The 15,189-nt window shown below is 39.3% G+C and overlaps 2 protein-coding genes across 2 annotated transcripts in view; one reads left to right on the top strand and one right to left on the bottom strand.

Moving 5' to 3' along the window:
- LRP5 (LDL receptor related protein 5) overlaps positions 1–9,360 on the bottom strand; it is a 100,522-nt gene extending 91,162 nt beyond the window's left edge. The window contains exon 1 of the mRNA XM_066321034.1: positions 8,960–9,360. The gene's annotated coding sequence lies outside the window, so the exon portion shown is untranslated. The remainder of the gene's footprint in view (positions 1–8,959) is intronic.
- APIP (APAF1 interacting protein) overlaps positions 1–15,189 on the top strand; it is a 529,312-nt gene that overhangs the window by 422,141 nt on the left and 91,982 nt on the right. The window lies entirely within an intron of this gene.

Below are 15,189 nucleotides of genomic sequence, written 5' to 3'. Positions count from 1 at the left end.
TTGCAACAGTTCAGTAAGAGTCTAACAGCACTGAGGCTGTCAAAGAAAATGAGAACATGAATTCCTAAAGAGCTAATGAGAGAGAAAAAAGCCCTTATGAGCAAAATTCACTGTTAAGCAGCTATCGCAAATCAATACTCTTAAAAAAAAAGTAACCAAGCAGCATTGCAGAAGCTCAAAACAAAAAAGCAGACCTTGGACAAACTTGTGGGTTACTTTATTTAGTTCTTCAGAGATGTTTAAGTGTCTTCTCCCCATCGCTGGTTTTAAACCATAACTCCAGACCTTCAAGGCAGAAAGGAAGGAGGGGCAGGGCTAAAAAGAGACCAACATCAAATAATAATTTCACTGCACTTGCACCAATTCTGTCCCTAAACTGAACTGCACTTTGCTACACCAAAGAAACCAGCTGGAACAAAGTGCTTTTGCCAAAAAAACACCATCAAAGCTATGATGTAAATTTATATTTTCTCCTGAACACACAGCAACTAACAGTCCATCCAGTCCAGCAGCCAGAAGCACCAGACCCAAGAGAGCACATAAAATTCAGTTACTGCTCTGTATGTAAGCACAGTAGCTGCAAGCTTCACAACCAAGCTTTCTAGTCAGAACTTAATTAAATGCAATTGAACTGCAGTCAACAAGTCACTGGGTTTTGGCACATAAATTACCACATTGCATTAGGGCTTAAATGGTGCTTCCCTCCTGTCAGAAGAATGGGACTGAAATCCACCTTGCAAAAACAATCAGATTTTGAAGCTGGCAAACTGCCTCCCAGTGGGGTTTTTTGTTGGCTTTGTTTTCGGGTGGGGTTTTTTTGTTGTTGTTGGTTGGTTGGTTGATTTGTTTTCTTTCTCCTGCTTAACTCATTTTAAAGTTCCAGGTGCAGGAGCAGAATCAGGATGAAGACCTTATTCCCCTCAGTTTTAAAGCTGCAGGTCATTTCTCATTTCCTGGTGCTTCATGTATCTTGTCATCATTTTCACAAAGATCAGAAATCAGGGCTGTGCCCTCCAAGAGCAGCTGATCAGCCATCTGAGCTGGAAGGTATCACAGACATAATAAAAAGCAGCCAACGTTGCCCAAACACTTTTTCCATCTCCCAAAATGCAGTACAGTTGCCAAACCTTACATAACCTGCTTACACAAAAGGGGCCAGTTGTACAGATGATATAAATCAGTACAAACTTCTCCAATTTCAACAATGCTCTTGAACTTATACAAGCCTGTGGCACAAAACAGGAGTTTACAGGAAATTGCTATGAAGTTTAGATTCCTGCACATTTAAAACTTACTTCCCCCATCCCACCTTTAAAGCTACAAAAACTCCACTGTGAAATTAAATATCACTAACTGTTTACAGAAGAAAAGAATGTCTATCTTGCATAGCATTAAGCTGCAAATTGCTTACTCAAATTACCTTTTTTTTTTCTTGTTTTCAAGCACTCAGTTTTGAGACCTGGATGTTCTTGACAAAATCATTACATCAAACCCAAAAATATGCCACAGCAGGTAATCATTACAACTAACCACACAGTATGCAAAAATGTGTACAAAGCAAACAAAACCCTTGAGAACCAGCCTTCTCCATAACAGTTTTCCTACAACGGCTTTTATTCTGATTTATTCTTTTTAAACACACTATGATTAACGTGCCTGTATTGGTCTCTGTGGCCCTTTGATGGGCTCACACCAGCATGTCCATGTCTCTCCCCTGCTGAGGAGCCCAGAACTGGGCTCCTTCACTTCAAGGGTGGTTTCACCAGCACTGAGCAGAGAGGGAGGCTCTTGATCTGATGGCAGCACTCCTCCTGATGAAGCCCAGGAGTGCTGTTGACTTTCTTGACAGCAAGAGCCTATTGCTCTTTGATATCCAGTCCACTGACCCCAGGTCCCTTTCTCCTTTGACAAAATGTGATTTATTTTAGGAATGGGAAAAATACTCCAAACCTCACTACATTCAACCCATTTTAAGACACACTGCAGATACTCAAAATTCAGGGTATCCTTGTATGAAAAATTGCAGAATGAACTGCTGAACTCTCCACCAGCTTGTGAGCTAGACCCAGTCATGACTTAACTACATGTACCTAAAGTTAAACTAGATTTCTTCCTCTCTCCCTTAGGAAACACTGAATTAAAACATCTTGGGACAGTCAAAACAATTGCATCTACACACTGTACTGACTTAATGGATGATGGGGTATAGCAAATGCACTGAACAACAGCAATCCAACTGTGTAAGTTAGGTGCTGGTGGCTCTCTTACCCACAGATCTCACAATTGCTTTTAAACATTCAGCTCAAAGTAATGCATTTTACATTTCAGTGTGCTGATGCACTTTAACTCAATGTTTAGGGAAAGGTACACTCCAACTACAGACAGGAATTTGTCAAGGTATGCAACTCAAGTGTGTTCATTGGCATCCTTTTAATTTCAAACACCATAACAAACAAAACCCTAAGAACACCCTCAGCAGGTTGCATGTAAAAATTCTTACTCCAGTTTATACTAATGCTTAATTTTACATGGAAAAAAATTAGAAACATGTTTTGAGTTAAACCAAAGCAACTCATCCATGACAAAGAGAATAGTGCCTGTCCAGCCAGACCAACATGTTGTACGTGCAGCTATAAAATGCACCCAATTAAGTTGTCTAATCAAAGAGTTTCCATCACCTCTTTGGTCCCAGAGCATTCCTGACTTCCCCCAAGAAACCACTGCAACACACACTGGCACTATGACAATTAAAGCCATCCTGTTGCTCCTTCTGTTCCCTCAAGAAAGGGTGTAGAAATTTAGAAGATAAGAACACAATTCCCAAACTTAATGAGACTAAATGTGTACAGGGCAAAGAAGTGCCAGTCTCCAGGACCCAGGATGGAGGAATCACAGAATCTGTAGTGAAAGAAGAGTGCAAACAGGGGAGGGAGTTCAGTGGGGTTTTTAAGGAAGTCTACATGTTTCCATCTCTTTCCCATGCAATTCAGGGGGGTAGGGGAGAAGTAAATCACTTTTTTCCCATCATCTCTGAACAGGCAGGTCTGCTCTCAAATGAAGCAAAAGGTCTCTGAATAATACATGCCCTCTGGTCATATCTATGAGCAGGAAAAGGGAGAAAAAAGCAGAGGAGACTAATTACCTACTTAAAGAAAGGCTATCACCATCAAGGACAATCATCTGAAAATTAGAGTAAATAACAATTACCACAAAAACTTCAAGTTTCTTATGCATGAGACTATTTGCAGCTACTTGGAGACACATATCAAAAGCTTTCCAAGTCCCAAAAATTACAGCCATACCAAGATACTGGATATGACTGTGAACCAATTTTACAGTTGAGTACTTTTCTTTCATTTTAAGATAATAATCGTGCTACTCATATATTACAGAGTTTCAAATAACTAACCAAAGGCTTCAAAATAATTTTATACTTGAAATTAATTACTAAGTAGAAGCACACAGGATATAAACTAATCTCTAGCTTTCAGGCAGCAATAAACATGTTTCACTCAAAACCCGGACATCTTCTGCATTTTAACCAAACAGCCACGAGTTAGGGTTTCTAAAGGGTACAGTCTTTACTCAGAGGATGTTTCTTGCTTTTCTTCTCCACTGCTTGCAACACTCACAATTTTTTTCAGTATTCCCTCTCCTCTATTCCAAAGGAGATTAAGACCAGAAGATGTACTGCTTAAAAGATATCATCATTCATGCTTATTTGTATCAAAAGCCTCAGTCTATTGCAGCACATACAGATCCCAGTAATTTCAACACAGCAGGCCAATATGCTCAACCTCCAGTACCTGCCCTGCTGCTGTGTGGGACCAAGGTCCTGGTGAATCATCAGTAAACACCACTGCAGTTTGAAGTGCTGATACAAACAGCTGTGAGTTAGAACAGCTCCAGGTCTGGTTCGTGGCTTTGCTGTGACACAGAGGAAACACTGGATTAACAACTAGGCATGTCTGAGGCATTTAATTTTAGACTCTGAACTGAAAGCTTTTTAATTGTAATAGCTGTCCCTTCTATATCCATTTTTAATATCCCATTTGGTTCATTTATCACCTAATCCTTTCTTTGGTGCCAAATATACTTAAGGTCAATGACAGCCACTGCTTGAAGATTTTGGCTAATTTGCCATAAAGCAACCTGAGGCAATGGCTAAGCTAGGCTATGGTAACTCCCTTAATACTGTTCAGACAAGATTAGACTTGTTTTAATCTCTAAACTAATAGCCATTCTGCAGAGTGCCAAAACAGATGACTTATTTTTAGTACTCAGTATTTTTCTTTTCTTATTGCTGCATTCTAATTTGTATCTTATTTCCTTACCCTGAAGCTTTGCTATTCCAAAAGGGGAAGATTGCTCCATAAGTGAAGTCAGCTTCTGTGGTGGTCCACTGGCACCAGCACTACCTCTGCCCAAGAGCCCCACACCATGCCATGGAAGACTTTTTAGGAATTGAAATGAGGGAGGAAATGTAGACATCAGTTTGCAGCTTTCCTTCAGTCAGTCAAACCAGCTCAAAGGTCCTTATTCTCCTCTTTCACAAACACCATTTCTACAGCTGAGTTAGCAGGCTGGCTCAGCTATGGCAAAATCAACAACCCCAGTGACTACACCAAGTGACTGTGGTTATACCCACACCAAAAAACTCACAAGACAGCACACCTTTTCTTGAGGCAAGCAATTTTTATCTTTCCTTAAAATAATCATTTCATAGACATTTCACAAATGTCTCATTTAGCTCTTTGTGCTTCAGCAAGCAGAGGGGGCAGAAATTTCTCAAGTATTACTGTCTGCTAAGTGAGTCAAGCTATAGAAAATACAGCCTATAGAAAATACAGCCTGAGCTTGGGCAGTAAGTTCATTCCAGAAGGCAATACAGCAGCCATTACACAAATAGGAACAAATTCAAGATTTATACTAACCAAAGTAAATATCTCTAATACATTGGATACTTTAATAGTGTGAACTAACTACTTCATTAAGCACTTAGTGAACATCAGATATGAGGACTATGGATATGCTACAGATCCTCAGAATCAGAGCCCTGTGTCACATGGAGAAGGTAGCAAGCCTTGAGATTTTTATGTCATAGATTTAATGACCTTTGTCAACACAGATTCTAGAGTGTTCAGATCTAAGACCTTCACTACAGGACTGAGAATTAAATCATTTGTTTTGGCTACTCATTCATGCATTCTTTTGAAGATTTCTTTTCAGGAAACTTGCAGTTTGCTTGCCATGACATGTGATAAAAACTTGTTTTTCAAATACATTCCTCCTTCTTCAGACAATGTTCATGAAACTTAAGTTCTTTGCACTGCATTGCAGGGAATTTGAGCTACCTCTTTTAGCTGGGCTTAAGTAAAATCTTTACAGTAAATTCAGCTTTGTTATAAGTTGCTATCCAGAAAACATATAAAAACTTACGCAACAGCTGCAAAGTCAAAGTTAATAACACTATTGAATCTCCCACCAATGGTCTACCTATCAAGAATGTAAATAAATGCTAATGCTCTACAAAAACAACACCAAGAATTTTAGCCTAATGTCCTCCATGTTATAAATTCAGCTTAACATAACCTACAGAAGGACTTGGATCTAAACGTTCAAAAACACACCATCAACAAATTTGCAGAAAAATGTTTTGTACTCTCCTCTGTCTTCTTCATTTATCCTTCATTTCAGGCAAGAATAATTAGATTATCATATATGCTGCTTGCTTTAATTCCTAGAATATACAGTGGGTCCAGCAAGAAACTTTTAATGTTTATAGGAAAGAATGACGTTACATATTAAGCTGACTCTTGTTAATTATGATACTTTTTCAGATTATCAGAAGACCCTGTACAAATAATGATTTTCACTAGCTCTGGAAAGAAGAGAGACCCACAGATAAGCTTTAAGTGTCTCACAGCTTGCCTTAAAAAAATTAAATTTTAGGAATGTACTGAACTATCATCAGGGGAGAGGAATCCTTCTTTCTCAGTCATAACCTTAAGATAATCACTGCATTTAGAGAAGGAAGACAGGCTGAGTGTGCAAAAGATGCAGCTCTCTTTAAAAATGTCTCTACACCACAATCATCTGATTTGCTACTTAGGAAGCCCATCAGAAAAATCACACTCCTTGATGTCAATCGGAAATCACAGAAAACTAGGCTTCAAAAGGAAACTCCAGAAGTCAACTTAGCCCCTCTCCCATGTCCTAAGACTTGGTGATTACACTTCTGATGTTCCTGAGAAATGATGACTGTATATTCAGTGTGTTCTCTATTCTCACAAACTACTCTAAGTCTTGAAGAATTGCATCAAAATGAAATGAAACTATTAAGCAAACTTATTAAGCAAACACCACTCTGGGCATAACACCCCACTGCAAATACCACAACACAGTCCTCCATCTACCTCTGCAGAATAGCCTTACTAAAGCTAAAAGACAAGAGAAGGTGTCACCATTCTGCACAACAACATGTCATTTTCTCAAGAGAGAGAAATTAGATTTGTTTGACCTGGAGCATTCTAGACAAACCCATGTTTGGGTACTAATAGTATCAGCTAAGGATTTGCAAACTGCTTATTTGTGCCATTTTGCTTCTGGAAACTGAAGTTGACTAATGAAGTTGTCTTCCTCATTTTCTAAGATTCCCATCCACACTTCTTTAGTAGAAACTGCTAAAAGGACAAAATCACTCCTGTGAAACAGAAATTCTTCTAAACTGAAAGCAAATGACTAGCCAGCGACAGATTGCATCAACCACTTTTAAGAACCCTAGTCTGAACTTCAGGCTACGAAAAAACCCCACAAACTTACTCAGGTGCTCTGATCTAATACAATTCTGACAGTTGTGGGAACAATATTAGCCACCTGATTTCAAAAATTTATTAACAAAAAGATAAATTAAAAGTATTAAATGGTTCTTTTCTGCTGCTGTCACCCACTTTTCTTCTGCTGAGAATATCTGGAAGAAGGAACATATGGTTCTATGGGCGCTCAACCCCAGAGCCTGCTGTGCCAAAGTCAAATGTCATGATCACTATTCCACAGATGCACCCAGGAAATATTTCAGAAATACCAGGTGAAATAAAGTGGTTGTAAAAGCAAACCTGAATGTTTTATTCCCCAAATATACATGACTTTTAAAATTTTCTGTTAAGTTTAATATATTAGTTTTTTAGGCAAACCTGTCTTTGATTCAACACTTAAAGAATCAGTCAAAAGGCAAGGAACTGCATCTACTTATGAGAAGTAAATCTGGCACTGGCATTTCATGCAAAGTGCCATACCACTGTCTGTAATCCACCTCACCATGAAATACTCAATTTAACATCATATTCTCTCTTTAAATGTACTACTGAACTCTACATCTAATTAATCAAAGTTAATTAATTCTGCATAGATTACTTGCTGTCAAGATACAACAGGATTCCTGTTAAATTATTTAAAACACCTCTATGCAACTATTTGCTCTGGGGAGAATCATTTCACCTAAAGGCATCTGTAAGGAAGGCAGGATTAAGAGGGTAAGGACCCCTCAGGAGAAGTCAGTCCTCTGGCCCAACAAAGTCACTCCACTTTCTTTTTTACTGGTAATGGTTGTACTTTTCCAACCATTATCCAAACGATAGAGGCAGCTCCAGCATTTGACATGTCAACAAAACTACAGATTTTGTTTCTTTGCGTACACACAGTTTCATTTAGCCTTTGTATGTCCTTTATGTATTATTCCTAAGTGTACCTGTAACTCCTCACATTCACCTGGAAAATCTTACACAGGAAACACGGCAAAACCAACCAAAGTTCCAGTTTGTGGTGTGGAAGATGCTAACACGGGGATCTTAAGTTGCCCTCTGTTGCATAGTTTCCATTTTCACTTCTTGCACATTTGAAGTAGGTAGTTTCTCAAGAAACTGTCCATCTCCCAGAGCAGGATAAACCACCAAAACTTTATTTTTATGGTTTATACTCTTGCATTAAGTCAGGAATATTTTGCAAAGAGGACAGACTCAGTGAAAATATCAGTTAATGTCAGATTTTCCTACAGATGAAAATCCTACCTATGTATACCCCTAGAGGAAGATAAAGTGATCTCTGAGAAAGTATTGTGAAAATGGCAGCAGATCAGTGCCAAACCAGCTGCTTGTGTGGATCTGTGCACACAAGAGAAATACACTTCAGGTGCCCATCTAGCACAGTACATCTTCAGTCATCACTGCAATAAATGGCCCAAAAGACACAACATCAGCACTACGTGTGCACAGGGAGAGCAAACAGCACATGTGAAACCCTGGGGAGGACAGAAGGGGGAGAGAGGAATCATACACATGCATTTTTAGGAGCACTAGAAGCAACACATATGCAGCCCACACTCTTCCTACTACTTAACGTGGTCACTTCATAGCACTGAGAATCCACATTTTCACCTGGATGCTTTCCCTTGCTGGCAAAAACATTATTATTCAACATCATCACTTAAAAATATCCTAATTTTGTTTACCAGAGCATAGCAAGTGAGAATTCCTGTTTCAACGCATGCAGACTTGCACATGTTGTTGTCTACATTAAATAGACATCACATATAAAATCAAAGTTAACTTACCAGACAAGATAACTGAGAAAATAATAATAATAATAATAATAAAATGCTTGGAAAATTAATTACTTTTCCAAAGTGCAGCAGGATAAGCCAGGTAATTATACTGGTTGGATATTTGGCTTGGCACCTAAGAACCAGCTGTATTTTTCTTTCTGGCTCAAGGCCTGAGCTGCCATTTCTTGCCACAAAATATTTAAGCTCAAACATATGTTCAGTTACAGATCTTGAGAAAAATACCTCGGAAAAATGTGAAGTGAAACAAAAGGCTATGTGTTCCTTTTCTTTTTAGAACTAAGAACTCAACATAAATCACCACCATATCCATTTAAGCATTTAAGCCAAATTAATATTTACCCATGAGCCGGATCCAAAGCTATTGCCCTGGGCTGATCAAGGTCTTGCCAGAAGAGGACTTTTCTAGATGTTCCATTGAGATTAGCTACTTCTATCCTATTGGTTTCTGAATCCGTCCAATAAAGTTTTTTCCCAATCCAATCACACGCCAGGCCGTCCGGGGAAACCAGACCAGAAATGATGACATTCTGCACCACATTCCCAGTCTGGTTAATGTAAGTTTGCTTGATGGCTTCTTCACTCACATCTGTCCAGAAAACGATGCCTTGTGAGTACTGGAAGTCAACCGCAGCAGCATCCTCTAAACCACTGACCACCACTGTGGACTCCAGCTTGGTGCCTCCGGCATCCACGAGCCGAACATCCCGCCGGTTGGCAAACAGCAGGAAGGGAGATGCTGCAGAGGGAAAAACATGAAAGCATGTTAGCACTATAGTCATCTACAGATGTTCAAGAGCTGACTCTGTGTGTGTGGCAGAGGAGGATTTCTTCTCCCTGACCAGCAGGGCAGGGAGTACAGAAGCGCCACAAGTACCCAAAAATCTCCTCCTTCCCTATGTCAGACAGTGGTGTAAAAAGAGATGGAAGAGCAGGCCCAGTTCTTCATCTATGGAATGTGAATTGCATCTTCCACATAGTTAAGAGTTCAAATCAAGACCTTTCAACAATACCTTCTGTCTATTGTTCTAACAACAGACAAATTAGAACAAATTAAGTCTTCATGGCTTAAAAGCTTGGTTCAACCAGCCTAATTAGTAACAACACACAGAAAGCAAGCTCTGATGCCTTTTGGTAGCAGGCTGAAAGCTAACAGCACTAGACACAACATCCTGAAATGCTCCTACCAAGCACCCTCCCAAAGGGCAAAAACTGAGACAGAGTTTCAGAACTCCTGTGTTCTCTCCTGCACCACAGCAAGAGAAATTCAAGATGGGAGTCTGAACGCAGACCATGACATGGGTTGTGGGTGTTTGTGAAGACTGCTGTTAGCTGAAAGAGGCAGCAAGAGCAAAAGGACAAACATTTCCCAGCTTCCCCAATCCCACCCCAATTTTTCTAACTCAAGCAGTAGCTGCTGGAGTTCTACACCAGTCACCTGCTGACTCCCAGCAACCCTCATGTGCAACCATTTCATTCGATGTGCTGCCTCCAGTGCACAGTCAGCACAGGCCAAATCACTTGCTATTCAAGGAACAGCACACAGAATAGAGCAGCATGTATTATATCTCCTATGGTTCAAGCCTGTCATAATAAATACCTTTAGGTTTAAATTCATGTTACTGCATCTAATATTTGAGTTACTTCTTGATATTGTCTTTCAGATTCAATTCCTCCTGCACTTCTTAAAAAAGAAGACAGTTTGTACAGTGTCTGAATTGCAGGTCTGCAATGCTGGCAGCCCTGTCAGATGCTATTGCCTTTCTCATAAATTCTGGCTCTGGCTATGTTTTCATTGGAGAGTGTGTGCCTCTGTGCATCCTTGACAACAGCTAACGTGTTCATGTGCAGGCCAAGGACCTCAGTCAGAATATACAACTCAACTTCAGATGAACTCAAAAACATGCATAAAAATTCAGAGCTTTTATTATCATTCAGCATGGTCTTTTTTTCCCTCCCTCTAAGTCAGGAAAGAGATTGCTTTATTATGATTTTTGAAGGAAGAGTATGTTGATGTAATTCATATTACCTGATGGTTTTAGTGAGGGTCTTGGACAGCAAAGAGAACCAATTGTTATCGTTAGTGTTTCACTGAAGATGCAGTAACTTTGTTCTCTACAATATTTAACACAAGAAAGTTTATAGAGCTTGAAGAGAATTACTTACTAAGAAAAAAGTCTCAGTATCCCACCTATTTAATTTTGCTGGCTTGCCAAGTCCTTCTCTCAGTCATCTTTGAAAACACTAGGAATAGTATCAGGAAAGTCTGACAGGTTAGTTATTGCAAACAGACAAAAGAATCTGAAGTACCAAATCCTTGTTTTCTTCTCTGCAGCTCACTGGTTCCCCATAGCCATGCCTGTTTTAAGGAGCACTCTATCAAACCATTTGAAGACTTGGGCAGTTTTAAGTCACAAAGTTTTAAGTCTTTGGGGCAGAGACCTTCTCAAGTTCTGCACACTGCCTCACAAAACCAGCCCCACATCCAGTCAAAGATCAAAACTGTAAAAAGCTTATGTAATTTTTAAAAAAAAAAATATTGTCCAAAAAAACATGTTCAGAGGACTCTGAATAGATGGATTTTCATCTGGACGTTTCCATGCTGAAGGCATTATTAATGCTATTACAAAGGAAAAAAGAACCTGAAATATCAAGTCCAATCAACAGCAGAGGAACTCAACAGCTTCTTAGCTGAAGATCAGACATGAAAAACGTCTAATCCAATCAGTATCAACATTATCCCAGCTCCCCCATCCCTTTCAACAGACTTCTTCCCCGCTGATGTACACAGTGGGACAGCAGCAGGCAGATAACACATTAACTATCGTGTTCTCTGTCACTTCTGCTCTTCAAAGATGTTCTGACTCAAGCGCAGCCTCATTGTGCTGGCCAGGAGCACCAGGCAGAGAAACCACACTGCCCCTGCTTGCAACTCTGTTAGAACTTCACTGCACTGTACATTCATGTAAAGTGACTGATGATTGAAAATGGCCGGGATTTATCTCCTTTAAGGACAGGTGAGTATTCCACTTCCTTCGGCAAAATGCAAAAAGAGAAGGCAGAAGTCTGATTCTGAAAACTATATTCATTTCTTTGCTCCTCCCCACCAGCCTATTTTTTTGATTCCAAATTTTATTTTAAAAATGGTTACAGAGCCCGTTTAGAGCAATACTGGTTGGGAAAACAAACAAACTAGAAAAAGACAAAAAGTCCAACAAAAAACAGTGATCTGTTTCTCTACAGTAACTCTTGCCTGAAATGCTGCTGAAGAAACCGAATCTCTCTCATATAAATAAAAGAAATAAAGCAAAAGTCAGAAAAGTTATTAAATGCTCTGCTTTCACTGTCTTGTACTTATCTCTTCAAGTCAGAATGTGATGGCTCATGAGCAGGCAGAGCAAATTCTGGTAACTCTGCAGCTTCCTCTAAATACAATTTTCAAGATGTCCCAAGAAAAGTTCATAGAACTTTTCAAATTTTGCCCTTTCCCAGTTTGTAAGCAGTAAATCTGAAACAGGCAACCAAGACATCAAATGTGTTTCTAGAAAGATAGACACAGAGCATTCATTTAGTTTCATAAAATTACTAAACTCAAAAGATGCATTCATACTCTACAAAATGACAACCAATAGGGTCTCTAAGGCATGAGAATGGGAAACAAAGCTCAAAAAGCATCAAGACAAATGGCATTGACAAAACACTTGACTTGCTGTGCCATCAATAAACCATGCTAGAGATTCAAGGTCATCCCACCCATATATGATAGAAGTTTATTTTGAATCCCACATGAAAGTAGAATCAAAACTTAATTTCTAAGAATATGAAGACCAATCTCCTTCCAAATCATGCTGTCTTCTCACTCCTGAACTGGGCTTGATGGTCCACAGAACACTCTTATCCTTGATGCATTTAATTCTTTACTGCACAACTCCTGACAAAGGCAAACTGGAAGGCAAGTTAACAGGAGTTTCTGAGGAGAGGGACGGGGGAGACCCAGAAAAAGCAGCAATAACTGACTACCATTAACCTTCAAATGAGCTTATTTGTTTCACATGAGGAAATACCCCTTCCTTGAGAAGTTATTCCATGGTTAGAAGGTAAAGAGACTCAAAGGAACACTGAATGTTATGCTCTATTTTGATCAACAATACTCCTGACAACTGAAAACTGCTTGAAAAGTTTCTATTTTGAAAAAATAGAAGAATAAACAGTGAAAGGATGAATACTGAATGTGAAGGATAAACTGTTTATATCCAGTCTATTATCACCCAATTGAAACATTTTAATGTCGTCACAAAATAAAAGTATTCTTTTTCAGTAAAATTAGAACAGTTCATATTTTTCCATAATAGGCAATATTTAAAATGTCTGTACATAGCTGCAGTTCCCAGTCTTTGGACAAAATAAAAAAAAGAACCTGAAATCCCCTGAAATTTTCAAATAAACTCTAAACAGATAACAGCCTCAACTGTACAAAGTTACAGAATTTCTTCTTGCAGTAATTCTACAGTCTTACTTGGATCATGCAGTACTTGATCAAATCCCTTCATCCTAGAAAGACATATTATTTCTGTGCAAACCCCCACCAATTTTCCTATGGTTTTCTGCTAACTGGAAAACACACCCTTGACTTGACAATGTAGTGAGCTATCTACACAGAAGCCTATTGTACAACTGTGTGAAAACAGAGCTTCTCATCAGTCTATTAACTGCAGAAGGGGAAACACTCCTGATCAGGCAGGGTAGGAATCAAGCAAGGGTTCAATTTCCATTTTTGCCTTTGATCCTTTAAATGCTCATTCCTTGTCTATGGTCAATTACTGAATTTTAATTGTTTCACCTGCATCAGGAAAGTGGGTTTGTGCAGACATAACATAAGACTGAAGGATTTGTACACTTTTGGAAAATTCATTTGCTTGATCACCATAAACAGTATCAGTTTCTGAATTCAGTCATTAACTCCAATTGTTTTAATTGTGCCCATTTAGAGCACTTGAATTTTATTAAGTTCTTCAGGGGTACCCCTTAGCCACAGTAAACTCACATGCAACAACTAAAAAATGCATTATATGGTCTTTACTATTAGTTTCAGTAATAGCTTTCTAAAAACCAGTTTGACAAGGCTCAACATGCATATTAAGACTAAGATGATCACAAATGATAATCCACAATGCATTTGTCATCAGTGGTTGGGTTTTTGCAAAGCTGCAACAGTTCTAAGACAAGCTGAGCAAGAGTTTTAAAACGTTGTATTTATACTACTGCTTCATACTTGTTGACATGCCTACATTTTGTCTGCTTCCCCTAAAGCCAAAATAGAAAGACATGAGAATACTGAGGCACATGCATGATTTTCACCCTTGAAAGCACCAGAAGCACAGAACAAACACAAATCCTATGTAGAGCACAGAAGAAAAGCCTAACTCACGAGTTCTTAAACCAGTTAACTAGGCTGAAGTTCATGGAAACTGTGATTTTAAGAAAAGCAACTGAGGATCTTGGGAACCTGGCACACAACATAAAATGAGGGTCTCATTTTAATAAGCATACAAGCGAAAATAGCCATCCGAAATTACAGCATGTGCACCAACTTATATTTTAAATATTATTTCAATCCTTAACAGGACAATTGCAATGGAGACCTCTGTGGTTAAGCCATCTGTACAGCTGGACAGAGAGAACAGCATAATTCTTGCAGCAGTCAATGTCCCAAACCACAAAAACATTTATTACCAAAAAGCAAAACACCCCCACCACAGGCATGCAAGATGGTAAAAAAACAAACATGTCAAAACTTTTGCACCCAAGGCTGCACCATGTTATGGAAACTCTTAGGGAGGATATGGAATTAGCATGCATCAGCTCTCTACACTTAAAAATAGCTGCTATGCAGAAACAAGACAGTGTAAGTAGGGTCCTAACAGCCATAAACTAATTGGAGAAACAACTTCTACAACACAAAGTGATCCCTCCCGTCCAGCTCTATCTCTCTGGAGCACTTGGAGGCTTAGACTTTGGATGTCATAGAATGGCTTGGGTTGAAAGAGACCTTAAACATCATCTATTTTCAATTCCCCACACCATGGGCAGGGAGACCTTTGAATAGGTCACTCACAGCCTCATCCAGCCTGGCCTTGCACTGACAGGGATGAGGCACCCACAGTTTCTCTGAGCACCCTGCTGCAGGTCTCACCACTTTCACAGTAAAGAAATTTCTGCTTCCTATCCAATCTAAATCCACTCTCAGTTTGAAGCCTTTCCTCTTTGTCCTGTCACTACATGTTCTTGTAAGAAGTCTCTCTCCATCTTGCTTGTAGGCCCCTTCAGGTACAACTAGGTCAACGCAATGCCATTTTTCTCCACGTTGAACAACCCCAATTCTCACTGCCTCTCCTTGTAGGAGAGGTCCTCCATTCCTTCGATCATCTTGGTGCCCTCCTCTGGACTCTCCAACAGGTCAATGTCCTTCCTGTGCTGGGAAATCATCAATGTCAAAAGACAAGATTGAATGTTGATCTTCCTGTACTAACTACATATACACAACCCAAGTTTCAGCTTGCCAGGTAAAGTCC

This window comes from Sylvia atricapilla, chromosome 6 (genome assembly GCF_009819655.1).
Source record: "Sylvia atricapilla isolate bSylAtr1 chromosome 6, bSylAtr1.pri, whole genome shotgun sequence".
NCBI classification, from domain to species: domain Eukaryota; kingdom Metazoa; phylum Chordata; class Aves; order Passeriformes; family Sylviidae; genus Sylvia; species Sylvia atricapilla.
This window is presented reverse-complemented; position numbering and strand designations above follow the sequence as displayed.